The 13,663-nt window shown below is 42.9% G+C and overlaps 1 protein-coding gene across 11 annotated transcripts in view; it reads right to left on the bottom strand.

Annotated features, from left to right (window-relative positions):
- The window catches only part of ppfibp2b (PPFIA binding protein 2b), a 276,871-nt gene extending 272,768 nt beyond the window's left edge, over window positions 1-4,103 (bottom strand). For 10 of the 11 annotated variants that reach the window (XM_060928294.1, XM_060928299.1, XM_060928300.1 and 7 more), the window contains exon 1: window positions 4,008-4,103. The gene's annotated coding sequence lies outside the window, so the exon portion shown is untranslated. Of the gene's footprint in view, window positions 1-3,744; window positions 3,763-4,007 lie in introns of all 11 variants that reach the window. The other variant, XM_060928296.1, reaches the window with a different exon arrangement.
- Window positions 4,104-13,663: the final 9,560 nt, after the last annotated feature.

Below are 13,663 nucleotides of genomic sequence, written 5' to 3'. Positions count from 1 at the left end.
ACCAACACACTAGCTGTATCTTACTCACTGTAACACAAAAACACATGATAATTAACACAGTAACTGGACCTTACTCACTGTAACAGAAAACCACAAGATAATTAACACAGTAACTGGACCTTACTTACTGTAACAGAAAACCACAAGATAATTAACACAGTAACTGGACCTTACTCACTGTAACACAAAACGACAAGATAATTAACACAGTAACTGGACCTTACTGACTGTAACACAAACACACAAAATAACCAACACACTAGCTGTATCTTACTCACTGTAACACAAAAACACAAGATAATTAACACACTAACTGTATCTTACTCACTGTAACACAAAAACCACAAGATAATTAACACAGTAACTGTATCTTACTGACTGTAACACAAAACCACAAGATAATTAACACACTAACTGTATCTTACTGACTGTAACACAAAACCACACGATAATTAACACACTAACTGTATCTTACTGACTGTAACACAAAAACACAAGATAATTAACACACTAACTGTATCTTACTGACTGTAACACAAAACCACAAGATAATTAACACACTAACTGCATCTTACTCACTGTAACACAAAAACACACGATAATTAACACAGTAGCTGGACCTTACTGACTGTAACAAAACACACAAAATAACCAACACACTAGCTGTATCTTACTCACTGTAACACAAAAACACATGATAATTAACACAGTAACTGGACCTTACTCACTGTAACACAAAACCACAAGATAATTAACACAGTAACTGGACCTTACTCACTGTAACACAAAACCACAAGATAATTAACACAGTAACTGGACCTTACTCACTGTAACACAAAAACACACAATAATTAACACAGTAACTGGACCTTACTCACTGTAACACAAAACCACAAGATAATTAACACAGTAGCTGGACCTTACTGACTGTAACACAAAAACACACGATAATTAACACAGTAACTGGGCCTTACTGACTGTAACACAAAAACACAAGATAATTAACACAGTAGCTGGACCTTACTGACTGTAACAAAACACACAAAATAACCAACACACTAGTTGTATCTTACTCACTGTAACACAAAAACACATGATAATTAACACAGTAACTGGACCTTACTCACTGTAACACAAAACCACAAGATAATTAACACAGTAACTGGACCTTACTCACTGTAACACAAAAACACACAATAATTAACACAGTAACTGGACCTTACTCACTGTAACACAAAAACACACGATAATTAACACAGTAACTGGACCTTACTCACTGTAACACAAAAACACAAGATAATTAACACAGTAACTGGACCTTACTCACTGTAACACAAAACCACAAGATAATTAACACAGTAACTGGACCTTACTGACTGTAACACAAACACACACGATAATTAACACAGTAACTGGACCTTACTCACTGTAACACAAAACCACAAGATAATTAACACAGTAACTGGACCTTACTCACTGTAACACAAAAACACAAAATAACTGCCACCTGTAACACTGTACTGAATACATTCTAACTCTAACACACCAACTGTAACATCCAGTAACTAACACTGTAACAAACAGAAACCTGTAACACACTACAGTAACTACAGTATCTCACCCACTGCTGCTTTTTTGATGTTAGATACAGTTTTATTTTGAGCGTTTCGATAAAATTAACCCTTAACAGTCTAAAATGATGACTGTGCCATGACATTACATACTGATTAATAATACAGGAATTATTTGGCCTTGAGACTCATTTTAAATTGCATCATCATGCAGAGATTTGTGTCTTAATGGAGGAAAAAAAATCATGATCACAAATCCACTCATGGCTTCACATTTTAGAAGTAAAAATATTTTTGGTTATTTTGTTCACATTATAAACCAGCACTCACAAAGTTCATTAAAGTTGTTCTGTCACTCAGTTTGTTGTACTATAAACTGCAGGCCGTGATGCATGATGGATTGCCTGGCGCTATGCAGGGAAACAACTGGTTTTATTGCTATATGATATGAACCACGGTGTTTTGGTGCTAAATTTCAGATTCTTTATGAAACAGTTGTGCAGTTTGTCCATAAATGTGAGATAATTGTGAGATAAACGGATTTTTACATGAACCACTAAGACATATTAGAGATTATAAACACAGAAGAGCTTGATGTGAAGCTTAAACAGAAGGCCCTTAGATTTTAAACCAGACCATTTGATTCATCATATGTTTTGTTATGGGGCGGCACGGTGGTGTAGTGGTTAGCGCTGTCGCCTCACAGCAAGAAGGTCCTGGGTTCGAGCCCCATGGCCGGCGAGGGCCTTTCTGTGCGGAGTTTGCATGTTCTCCCCGTGTCTGCGTGGGTTTCCTCCGGGTGCTCCGGTTTCCCCCACAGGCCAAAGACATGCAGGTTAGGTTAACTGGTGGCTCTAAATTGACCGTAGGTGTGAATGGTTGTCTGTGTCTATGTGTCAGCCCTGTGATGACCTGGCGACTTGTCCAGGGTGTACCCCGCCTTTCGCCCGTAGTCAGCTGGGATAGGCTCCAGCTTGCCTGTGACCCTGTAGAACAGGATAAAGCGGCTAGAGATAATGAGATGAGATGTTTTGTTATTCAGTCCCTACACCAATTATAAGTCTTTCAACATCAGGTTTGTGTGCGTCATAAAACTATTGTACTAATAACACGATATAAAGCACTACATATCTATTAGATTTGTATTGGCAATTTAACCTAGGTGTAAAAAAAAATGGACAAAAATTTGAGTGTTGACACATATTTTTAATCACTAGAAATCTCCCAAAACCTTACTTTTCAAAATCATAAATCATATCTCATATTATGAGAAGTTATGAAATGTTTCATTAAAACACAAGTGTAATTTTTTAAAGCCAGGATAAGCAATTTTGCTAATCTCTACCATCTCTAGCCACCAAAGCAATCTTCATCCTTGCCTCAGTCCCACGCTTCTCCAAAACCATTTGTTCCAAAAACACATGCAATAATCCCATGAAGCCACGTTATCAGTATCATCCTTCCAGCTTTTAAAGCAGCCAAGGCTTATTTTCAACATTATGGCTATGATTCATCAAGCAAGCGCATTTCATGTAGTTTTATGAAAGCTCCAACACAACTGATATCAGATCAAGAGATTTTGCAACACTTCCAATGATTTTGAATCAAAATATTACTTATCGTCCATGGGCTGCCCATCCATGTGCAAAATAACTGATAATAAGGAAATCAGTTCATGTTAAAAGATTTAGCTGGTGATTACAGAGCCATAGAGAGTCACAGAGACTTTTTTTCGCCCCTCGTGACATGTATTTTAGTAATTGGGATCAGAATCTAAAGACGGCTTATAGGAAATGTCATTTTAAAAACTGCTTACTGCAGCTTTAATTTCCAAGAAACTGTATTTAGGGATGGTTTTACACAGTGCACATCAAATTGCAGAACATATTGGTAGAAAATGCTATTAAAATGTTAGAGATCGTGAATTATGATGTGTTTAGTGTCCAACAGCTTCATTTCTCCCTGTTACTGATGATCCCTCTTTGATCATGGTGTATTAAGGCTTGGATATCATATTAATGATTTAATCCTCTCTTCAAGAAAGCAGACTTAGTCATGGATTTGAATGAAAGAGGCATTGCAAATCCAGAAATGGCTTCACACATGCAAAAAAGAAATGCAGATGATCCACAGAACAGTTTCGATGTGTTAGGGGAGCAGATATAAGACTTACATTCTCCTGTTTATTCATCTCCAAATCAGCAATCATGACATGGAAGTAATGCACAAAACAGAAAAAAAAAGCACTGTTTCATTGTGAGCCACATATAAATAAACTTCTTTATGCTTCTTTATGCTTCTTTATGCTCTTCTGCACATGAAGCAAGTCTAAACTCAACCCCTAATAGGGTTAAGTTGGGCAAGGTGTGCATCCTGACAACAAAAAGACATAGCCAAAAATCAGCAAATGCATAAATCCATAAATAAACAGCTTACCTGCAGGAACAGAGCTCCACCTTGCCACCTCTGTGCATGAACGTCAGCTCAACAGACTTTGAGTTTGTATTATTCTGGCACTTCCATGCTGATGGATCGCATCTCTGCACCGCCCAGCGTTCAACACGGGGACGCGGTGCACACGCTGAGCGACTATGGAAGGCCATAGGGATCAAAAAGACATCACTTACACTACGTTCACACTGCAGGCTGAAGTGACTCAAATCCGATCTTTTCGCCCATATGTGACCTGTATCCGATCTTTTATTGACAATATGAACGACACAGATCCGATTTTTTCAAATCCGACCCAGGCCGTTTGGATATGTGGTCCTAATTCCGATTCCTATCCGCTCTTTTCATATGCGACTTCAGTCTGAACCGCCAGGTCGCATTCATCCGACTTACACGTCATCAACAAGCCACAAACGTCACTATTCTGCGCTGAAGTCGGCGGCGGGTCTCTCAAAAAAAGTTACAACAACATGGCGCATAATCACGGGCGCAGATAGAGGGTGGGACTCATCCCACCCAGATTTAAATTCACCTCGCTCGGTCCCCCCCACTTATAGGGAGGAAAAAACGTCTATGCTGTCTTTCTTTGTATAAGGCAAACCTCACGGAAAAATCAAAAGACTAATTACCATTCGGTTTATTGAGGTGCACAGCAGTGTATACATAGTTGCAACAACTCACATAAAACAAAGACTGATATTCGGTTGGTTGAGCTGTGCAGACTGCACAGGTTGCGAGCTCGAGCTTGGTTGCTATGGTAACCCACAAGAAGTTTGACAGGCATATCGGGGTTGGGGTTGGTTTGCTGGCAGCTTTGTCCCCCCCAGTTCAAAAAACGTATCTGCGCCCCTGCGCATGACATCAATGTGGGGGACGCTTCGGGCTGTGAAGGTTCTGAATCTTCTCAATGGAAGGACGCAGAGGTTAGGGAGCTGATTTCCATTTGGGGGGATACAGCTATTCAAGCTAGATTGGATGGGTCATACCGCAACCGGGCGGTTTTACTTCCGTAAACACTGGCCATGCTCACTGCGTGTGATGTCGTCGTATCCTGCAATGCGCATGCGGAACACTTTTAGGTCGCTTTTCGTTCATACTGAGGATCACATACAAGTCGCATATATTTGTTAATGTGAACGACCTCACAAAAAAATCGGATTTCACAAAAAAATCGGAATTGAGCATTAAGCCTTGCAGTGTGAACGTAGCGAATATGAACGACACAGATCCGATTTTTTCAAATCCGACCCAGGCCGTTTGGATATGTGGTCCTAATTCCGATTCCTATCCGATCTTTTCATATGCGACTTCAGTCTGAACCGCCAGGTCGCATTCATCTGACTTACACGTCATCAACAAGCCACAAACGTCACTATTCTGCGCTGAAGTAGGCGGCGGGTCTCTCAAAAAAAGTTACAAAAACATGGCGCATGACACGTTCCTTTGAACGGAGGTTGCAGTCACTACCCAGCAGAATGCCTGAGCCAAAACCCTTGCCCTCTTCCTTCTCAACCTCCTCCTTAACATCAGGCTATTGTGCATGTTCTGGCTCCGTCGCAACAACAACTGCATCATCGCCAGGTACTCCATGCTGGCTACTGTCATACACAGGAAACTTTAGGTTACTTCCGTAAACACTGGCCATGCTCAGTGCGTGTGACGTCGTCGTATCCTGCAATGCGCATGCGGAACACTTTTAGGTCGCTTTTCATTCATACTGAGGATCACATACAAGTCGCATATATTTGTTAATGTGAACGACCTCACAAAAAAATCGGATTTCACAAAAAAATCGGAATTGAGCATTAAGCCTTGCAGTGTGAACATAGCGTTAAAGGGCATATTCTGGACCAATTTAGTTGTTTTTTTTAATATATATGAAAGTATGTCCCTTTACACACTCATCCAGAAGGGTAATTTTGCACAAGGCCATCTGTCTACATCAGAAAAAACAAAACAAAACGCGTCTGGAAAAATCCCAAGGGAGTCTGGAGCCGGGGCGGCACGGTGGTGTAGTGGTTAGCGCTGTCGCCTCACAGCAAGAAGGTCCGGGTTCGAGCCCCGTGGCCGGCGAGGGCCTTTCTGTGCGGAGTTTGCATGTTGTCTGCGTGGGTTTCCTCCGGGTGCTCCGGTTTCCCCCACAGTCCAAAGACATGCAGGTTAGGTTAACTGGTGACTCTAAATTGACCGTAGGTGTGAATGTGAGTGTGAATGGTTGTCTGTGTCTATGTGTCGGCCCTGTGATGACCTGGCGACTTGTCCAGGGTGTACCCCGCCTTTCGCCCGTAGTCAGCTGGAATAGGCTCCAGCTTGCCTGCGACCCTGTAGAACAGGATAAAGTGGCTAGAGGTAATGAGATGAGATGAGTCTGGAGCCAGATTTGTGACGTTACCTGCGGAAGCGCCAGAAGGCTGCGCGAGCTTTGCACAGTTTCAGTGCACAGCCTGTATAGACCAAGTGCTCCCATTTCCAGGGTTTCCCATACATAGACCATTGTGTGGCACAGCGCCACACAATGGATTCCTATCACCACACAATCAGACTCGCGATTTTGAAAAAAAAAATTCCGTTGCGTATCGTTCCGTTCATTCATAGTGCTCTTTCTTCTCGTTCATGCGCACGCGCACACACAGAGACAGAGAGATGTGTACACAGGCCTGCCGTTGCGCATATACCCGGACTGCAAGTAGGCCTGTTAGGCTAATTAAAAATAACGCAGCCTTCCCGATTCGCCTTCTGACCCCTTATTTTAAAAGGTAGCCTACGTTGTGCTTAACATGAGGCAGCCATGGGCTGAAGGTTGGGCTGAAGTGTCCTTGAGCAAGGCACCTAACCCCTGCCTGCTCCCCAGGTGCTGTAGCATAGCTGCCCACTGCTCAGTGTATGTGCGTGTGTTCACTGCTTCAGATGGATTAAACGCAGAGTGGAATTTTACTGTGTTTACATGTGATAATAAATAAAGTTGTTCTTCTATACCTTTTAGATATTCTTTTTTCATATTCAGGTTGGCAGTGAGTAAGTTAGAAAGTTGCAGTGTCATGTTGTAAAGGTTCCCCCAGCTGGAACGGCTTCTTCTCGAGACCAATGCCCTCGTGCCACCTGCAGAATTCTGGAGCGAAAACACCGCGAAAAAAAAACAGAGAACCAGAGATTGGTTTCACTGCCGTTTATTCACAGTTTTCTCGCCAAAGATGAAATATTACAAACAACCTTTTATAACAAATTATAATCATAACTAATGTCTGTTTATCTCTCTAAAAGGCAGCTGTGTTTGTCTGTTATGTCTGTCAAATATGTGTGTATGCGCAGATGTGTGTGTGAGAGGGGTGTGTGTGTGTGTGTGTGTGTGTGTGTGTGTGTGTGTGTGTGTGAGAATGTGTGTGTGCACAAATGTATGTGTGTGTGTGTGTGTGTGTGTGTGTGTGTGTGTGTAGGATGTGTGTGTGTTATGTGTGTGCGTATGTGAATGTGTTCTTGTGCTAAGTCAGCAAATCACATCTTAATTCCATCAATATGAGTGAAACCTTGGATCAATCATTAAGCAAAATATCCTGTATATATATTTCATATCAACGGATATGTTCTTAACAACTCAGCAATTCAGCATTTACAATTTTAAACAAAGACATGTTTATGTCTAGTCTAGCAAAGAAGTATGTGTCTTCTTCACCAGAGGAAGGTCACACAGTAACTTTACAGGAAATTATACAGGAATAAGATCGAAGAAGCTAAAATATTAAATTCATAAAGTCTTAACAATCTTAAATCACATTCTGCATTCTAAAACTACAAAACTAACTTAAATCACTTAATGCAGCTTTAAATCTAACATTAAATCTAACATTCATCTCATCTCATTATCTGTAGCCGCTTTATCCTGTTCTACAGGGTCGCAGGCAAGCTGGAGCCTATCCCAGCTGACTACGGGCGAAAGGCGGGGTACACCCTGGACAAGTCGCCAGGTCATCACAGGGCTGACACATAGACACAGACAACCATTCACACTCACACCTACGGTCAATTTAGAGTCACCAGTTAACCTAACCTGTATGTCTTTGGACTGTGGGGGAAACCGGAGCACCCGGAGGAAACCCACGCGGACACGGGGAGAACATGCAAACTCCACACAGAAAGGCCCTCGCCGGCCACGGGGCTCGAACCCGGACCTTCTTGCTGTGAGGTGACAGCGCTAACCACTACACCACCGTGCCGCCCATCTAACATTCAATCATTTCAATTTCAAATTCAACACTGGAGAGACTGGTTAAATCTAACAATCCTAAATCACGTGTAGCTATAAAACTAACTTAAATCATGGCTTTAAATCTAACTTTTAATCCCAAATACACGTTGGATATGCAGCTGTGGGTGTGTGTGGGTGTGTCTGACATCATTGCAGACCTTGGTGTTGTTCAGACACAATAATCTGATCAATAATACACATTTCATATCAAAATAAGAAGAATGTTCTGATGATATGATAGCAATGTTCAGACAGAATGGAATTTTTAAACAATGTCTAGCTGAGACAGAAGGTCATTTTAACTGAACAGAATAAATCCTTACAATTTTGTCACAAAATAAATTACTGCCTTCTTGGTCAAGAATAAATACTTACAATTATTTATCCTTTCAAAGGAATAAAACCTTACACATGTACAGTAACTGGTCACAAAAGCTGACTTTTAAACTTTTCTGGTTATTGTTCTAAAAGAAAACAAGTATTTATTAAAAGACAGACCCTTCATCTCCATAAACACTGGCACAAACTATCCCTGTGTCCGAAATCACTCACTTGTTCACTACTCCCTACTCACTATATAGGGAATTACTATATAGAGGACTATATAGTGAGCTCATTGATAAAATGATAAAATGCTTTCAGACACTCCTCCGCCACGCCGTTATTTATGTCATTACTGTCGCATAATTAAAACTTGCCAGATCAGTCGGCTGGTGGGTTTTCAAAATAATAAATACATGCATGTGTTTTTGTGATAAATCCATATCACATTGAGGGTATTTCTCACATTAATAAATACAAAGTACTTTGTGTCTGCTGCATTCAGTTCTGCTTTCAGTTCTTTTAACTCAAGGCTGAATACTTTCCTTCTTCTTTACCGCTGCCTTTTATTAAATCAAATTTGAGGCTTTTGATTAATCCCTCGCTCTGCACTCTAATTTTTATTCATATATTTTACCTGTGGGCGGCACGGTGGTGTAGTGGTTAGCGCTGTCGCCTCACAGCAAGAAGGTCCGGGTTCGAGCCCCGTGGCCGGTGAGGGCCTTTCTGTGCGGATTTTGCATGTTCTCCCCGTGTCTGCGTGGGTTTCCTCCGGGTGCTCCGGTTTCCCCCACAGTCCAAAGACATGCTGGTTAGGTTAACTGGTGACTCTAAATTGAGCGTAGGTGTGAATGTGAGTGTGAATGGTTGTCTGTGTCTATGTGTCAGCCCTGTGATGACCTGGCGACTTGTCCAGGATGTACCCCGCCTTTCGCCCGTAGTCAGCTGGGATAGGCTCCAGCTTGCCTGCGACCCTGTAGAACAGGATAAAGCAGCTAGAGATAATGAGATGAGATTCTATTATAGTTTTTTTCTATTCTCTTACTATTTTTAATTGTACTTGAATGTCCGGTTATAATGTGTTTCTTCCTCCGTCCATTCACCCAAACCTACTTTTCTTTTTCAGCGCGACTGCAATGCATGATGGTATATATTGCTTGGTTAGTGACCATCGGTTGTACACTACTTTTCATGATGCATTGTGGGACATTTTGAGTCCACTATATCTTTCTTCTTCTTCTTCTTTTGGCTGCTCCTGATTGGGGTCGCCACAGCGGATCTTTCTTCTCCATTGCTCCCTGTCTTCCGCATCCTTCTCTACCACACCTGCCACCCTCATGTCCTCTCTCACCATATCCATGTATCTCCTCATTTTCGTGTGCCTGGTAGCCCCATCCTCAACATTCTCCTTCCAACATGCTCTGCATCTCTTCTCAGGATGTGCCCCTACCATCTCAATCTCATCTCTCTTAGCTTAATTCCCAAGCTCTCCACATGTACCGTCCCTCTGATGTGCTCGTTCCTTATCCTGTCCAACCTTGTCACTCCCATCGCAAACCTTAACATCCTCAACTCCGCCACCTCCAACTTTGCCTCCTGTCTCTTCGTTAAGGGTACGGTCTCCAATACATACATCACAGCTGGTATCACTACTGTCTTATACATCTTACCTTTCACTTTTGCTGGGACTTTCCTATCACAAATGACTCCCGAAATCCTTCTCCCTTGCCTCACTTCGTCCGTCAAGCTATCCATCACGATGGCAAACAAGAAAGGACTCAAAGCAGATCCTTGATGAAGTCCCACCTGCACTTCGTTCCAACTGCACAGCTCACTTTTTTTTTGAGGTCCACTATATAGGGTGTAATAATTCTCACTATACATTCGGACAGCACTACAAAATGGCGAACTCACTATTTGGTCCACTATATTGAGTAGTGAGTGATTTTGGACACGGTATGACTCTTAACGAGCTAAGCTAGAAGAAGAAGAAACCTTTATTTATCACATGCACACTTCAAGCACAGTGAAATTTATTCTCTGCATTTAACCCATCTGAAGCAGTGAACACACACCCAGAGCAGTGGGCAGCCACACTAGAGCACCTGGGGAGCAGTCAGGGGTTAAGTACCTTGCTCAAGGGCACTTCAGCCCAAGGCCTCCCCACATTAACCTAACTGCATGTCTTTGGACTGTGGGGGAAACCGGAGCACCCAGAGGAAACCCACGCAGACATGGGGAGAACATGCAAACTCCACACAGAAAGGCCCTCATCAGCCACTGGGTTTGAACCCAGAACCTGCTTGCTGTGAGGCGACCGTGCTAACCACTACACCACCATGCCGCCCATTCCTCACATTTGCAGCTGGTAGCTACACTACTGTCCAATTTCATTGCTGTTCTTTTTACCCAAAACTGAAAACATCTCCTCCTGCCAAAAGTCAAGGCAAGGCATAGCTGAAGGTGAACTCACTTCACTTTATCGTGCTCTTTGGGTGTTCCTACAATCTGAGAAGAGCTTCTATCACAGCACTTTTCCGTTTGTGCACATTCATAATAGTAATGAACCTTTTGGCTTCCCATGGGCACCTGTTGTGCTTAAAGGGGCGTTTCACAGACACTGTATCTCAGACTGGTTTATTCTGTCCAGCCTGTTTTTGTGCACAGTGGTTGTTAATAGTTGTTGAATTATCGCAGTGATCAGACTTTCAGACTCAACCCTGTCAGTGTAGTAGCAAATAGGAAAGACACAATTGTAGATTGTGTCATTAATAAGACCAGGGCGTAATTTACAAATATACATAATATGCAGTACTGTGCAAAAGTCTTGGCACCCGATGTTGTTTTTCATCCAGACTTTGTTATGGATTTCTATTTTATGACTGCTACATTGGGGCGGCACGGTGGTGTAGTGGTTAGCACTGTCATCTCACAGCAAGAACGTCCTGGGTTCAAGCCCAGCGGCTGGTGAGGGCCTTTCTGTGTGGAGTTTGTATGTTCTCCCCGTGTCTGTGTGGGTTTCCTTCGGGTGCTCCGGTTTCCCCCACAGTCCAAAGGTGAGGTTAATTGGTGGCTTTAAATTGACCGTAGGTGTGAATGTGAGTGTGAATGGTTGGTTGTCTCTGTGTCAGCCCTGCGATGACCTGGCGACTTGTCCAGGGTGTACCCCGCCTCTTGCCCATAGTCAGCTGGGATAGGCTCCAGGTTGCCTGCAACCCTGTAGAACAGGATAAGCAGCTACAGATAATGGATGGATGGATGGACTTCTACATTATCGAGTCAGTACAAAAACATTTTAGAGTTCCAAACGTTCGTTCGGTTTCCAGCACAAATTTAAATGTTACAGAAAAGAAAAAGTTTATATCTGAGCAGCATATTCCATAAGAGAGCACTTTTCAGATTAAAAAAAGAAACATAATGAAGGCTGCTGGGTTTTGGGGCAAAATGAAGAAGCGAGTGTGACAGTCAAAGTGTCCAGAAGAACTGTGGCTGGTTCTGGAAGATGCTCAGTAAAACCTACAGCTCATTTCCGCATAAAACTGCACTCATTGGAGACTACTATTTTCTTTCTTTTTTTTTTTAAAGCAAAGAGTCATCTTACACCAAATATTGACTTTGTTTCATTCATTATGGCTTACTGAGGCGGTATGGTGGTGTAGTGGTTAGCGCTGTCGCCTCACAGCAAGAAGGTCCTGGGTTCGAGCCCCGGGGCCGGCGAGGGCCTTTCTGTGCGGAGTTTGCATGTTCTCCCCGTGTCCATGTGGGTTTCCTCTGGGTGCTCTGGTTTCCCCCACAGTCCAAAGACATGCAGGTTAGGTTAACTGGTGACTCTAAATTGACCGTAGATGTGAGTGTGAATGGTTGTATGTGTCAGCCCTGTGATGACCTGGCGACTTGTCCAGGGTGTACCCCGCCTTTTGCCCGTAGTCAGCTGGGATAGGCTCCAGCTTGCCTGCGACCCTGTAGAAGGATAAAGCGGCTAGAGATAATGAGATGAGATTGATTACTGTTTATAGTATTTTTAATGTAGAAACATTTAATTTCATTATTTTTAAGCCATTTTTGGTCTACAGCCCATGTGCCGAAGACTTTTGCACAGTACTGTACACACACACACACACACTTATTTATTTATTTATTTATTTATGCAGCTTCCTTATTGTTCATGCTGAATGTGAGTAAAATAGCTCTAGCGCCATCTGGCAGATCATTGCTGCCAATGTCTTGTAACGTCTTGTTGCACGGTGGAATGTCCAAAAAGGCAGAGGTGGACACAGGCTGTGTGAGGGATAAAATAATCCCATCTCATCTCATTATCTGTAGCCGCTTTATCCTGTTCTACAGGGTTGCAGGCAAGCTGGAGCCTATCCCAGCTGACTACGGGCGAAAGGCGGGGTACACCCTGGACAAGTCGCCAGGTCATCGCAGGGCTGTCACATAGACACAGACAACCATTCACACTCACATTCACACCTACGGTCAATGTAGAGTCACCAGTTAACCTAACCTGCATGTCTTTGGACTGTGGGGGAAACTGGAGCACCCGGAGGAAACCCATGCAGACATGGGGAGAACATGCAAACTCCACACAGAAAGGCCCTCACCGGCCACAGGGCCCGAACCCGGACCTTCTTGCTGTGAGGCGACAGCGCTAACCACTACAACACCATGCCGCCCAATAATAATAATGATAAAAAGGGCACCTGAAAAGCATTAACCCACTTTTTTTTCAATAATGGGGGCACTCTAGAGGGCACATTTCCTCACACTTGGAGGCACCTGGTGAACACTTCATCTCATTTTCTGCCATGTAAGGAAGCCTATAGGGCACTACATCACATTTTCTCAGCTGGAACAGCACCCATTAGGGCACTTCATCATGCTTCCTTGCACACTGAACCCTGTATGGGACTGTACCACAGATTCTCCAATGGAAGGCCAGCCATTAGGACACTTCATCACCTTTTCATGCACGTAGAGGCTGTCTGGAGGGCACTTCATCACATCTTGCACATGGTGCAAAGTAGATCAACCTGTATATTGAAAACAATTATTTCCTTTGCCTACTGATCCCTGA

The sequence above is a fragment of the Neoarius graeffei genome, chromosome 8 (genome assembly GCF_027579695.1).
Source record: "Neoarius graeffei isolate fNeoGra1 chromosome 8, fNeoGra1.pri, whole genome shotgun sequence".
NCBI classification, from domain to species: Eukaryota; Metazoa; Chordata; class Actinopteri; order Siluriformes; family Ariidae; genus Neoarius; species Neoarius graeffei.
The sequence above is the reverse complement of the archived record's forward strand: the minus strand, read 5'-3'. Positions and strand labels throughout refer to the sequence as shown.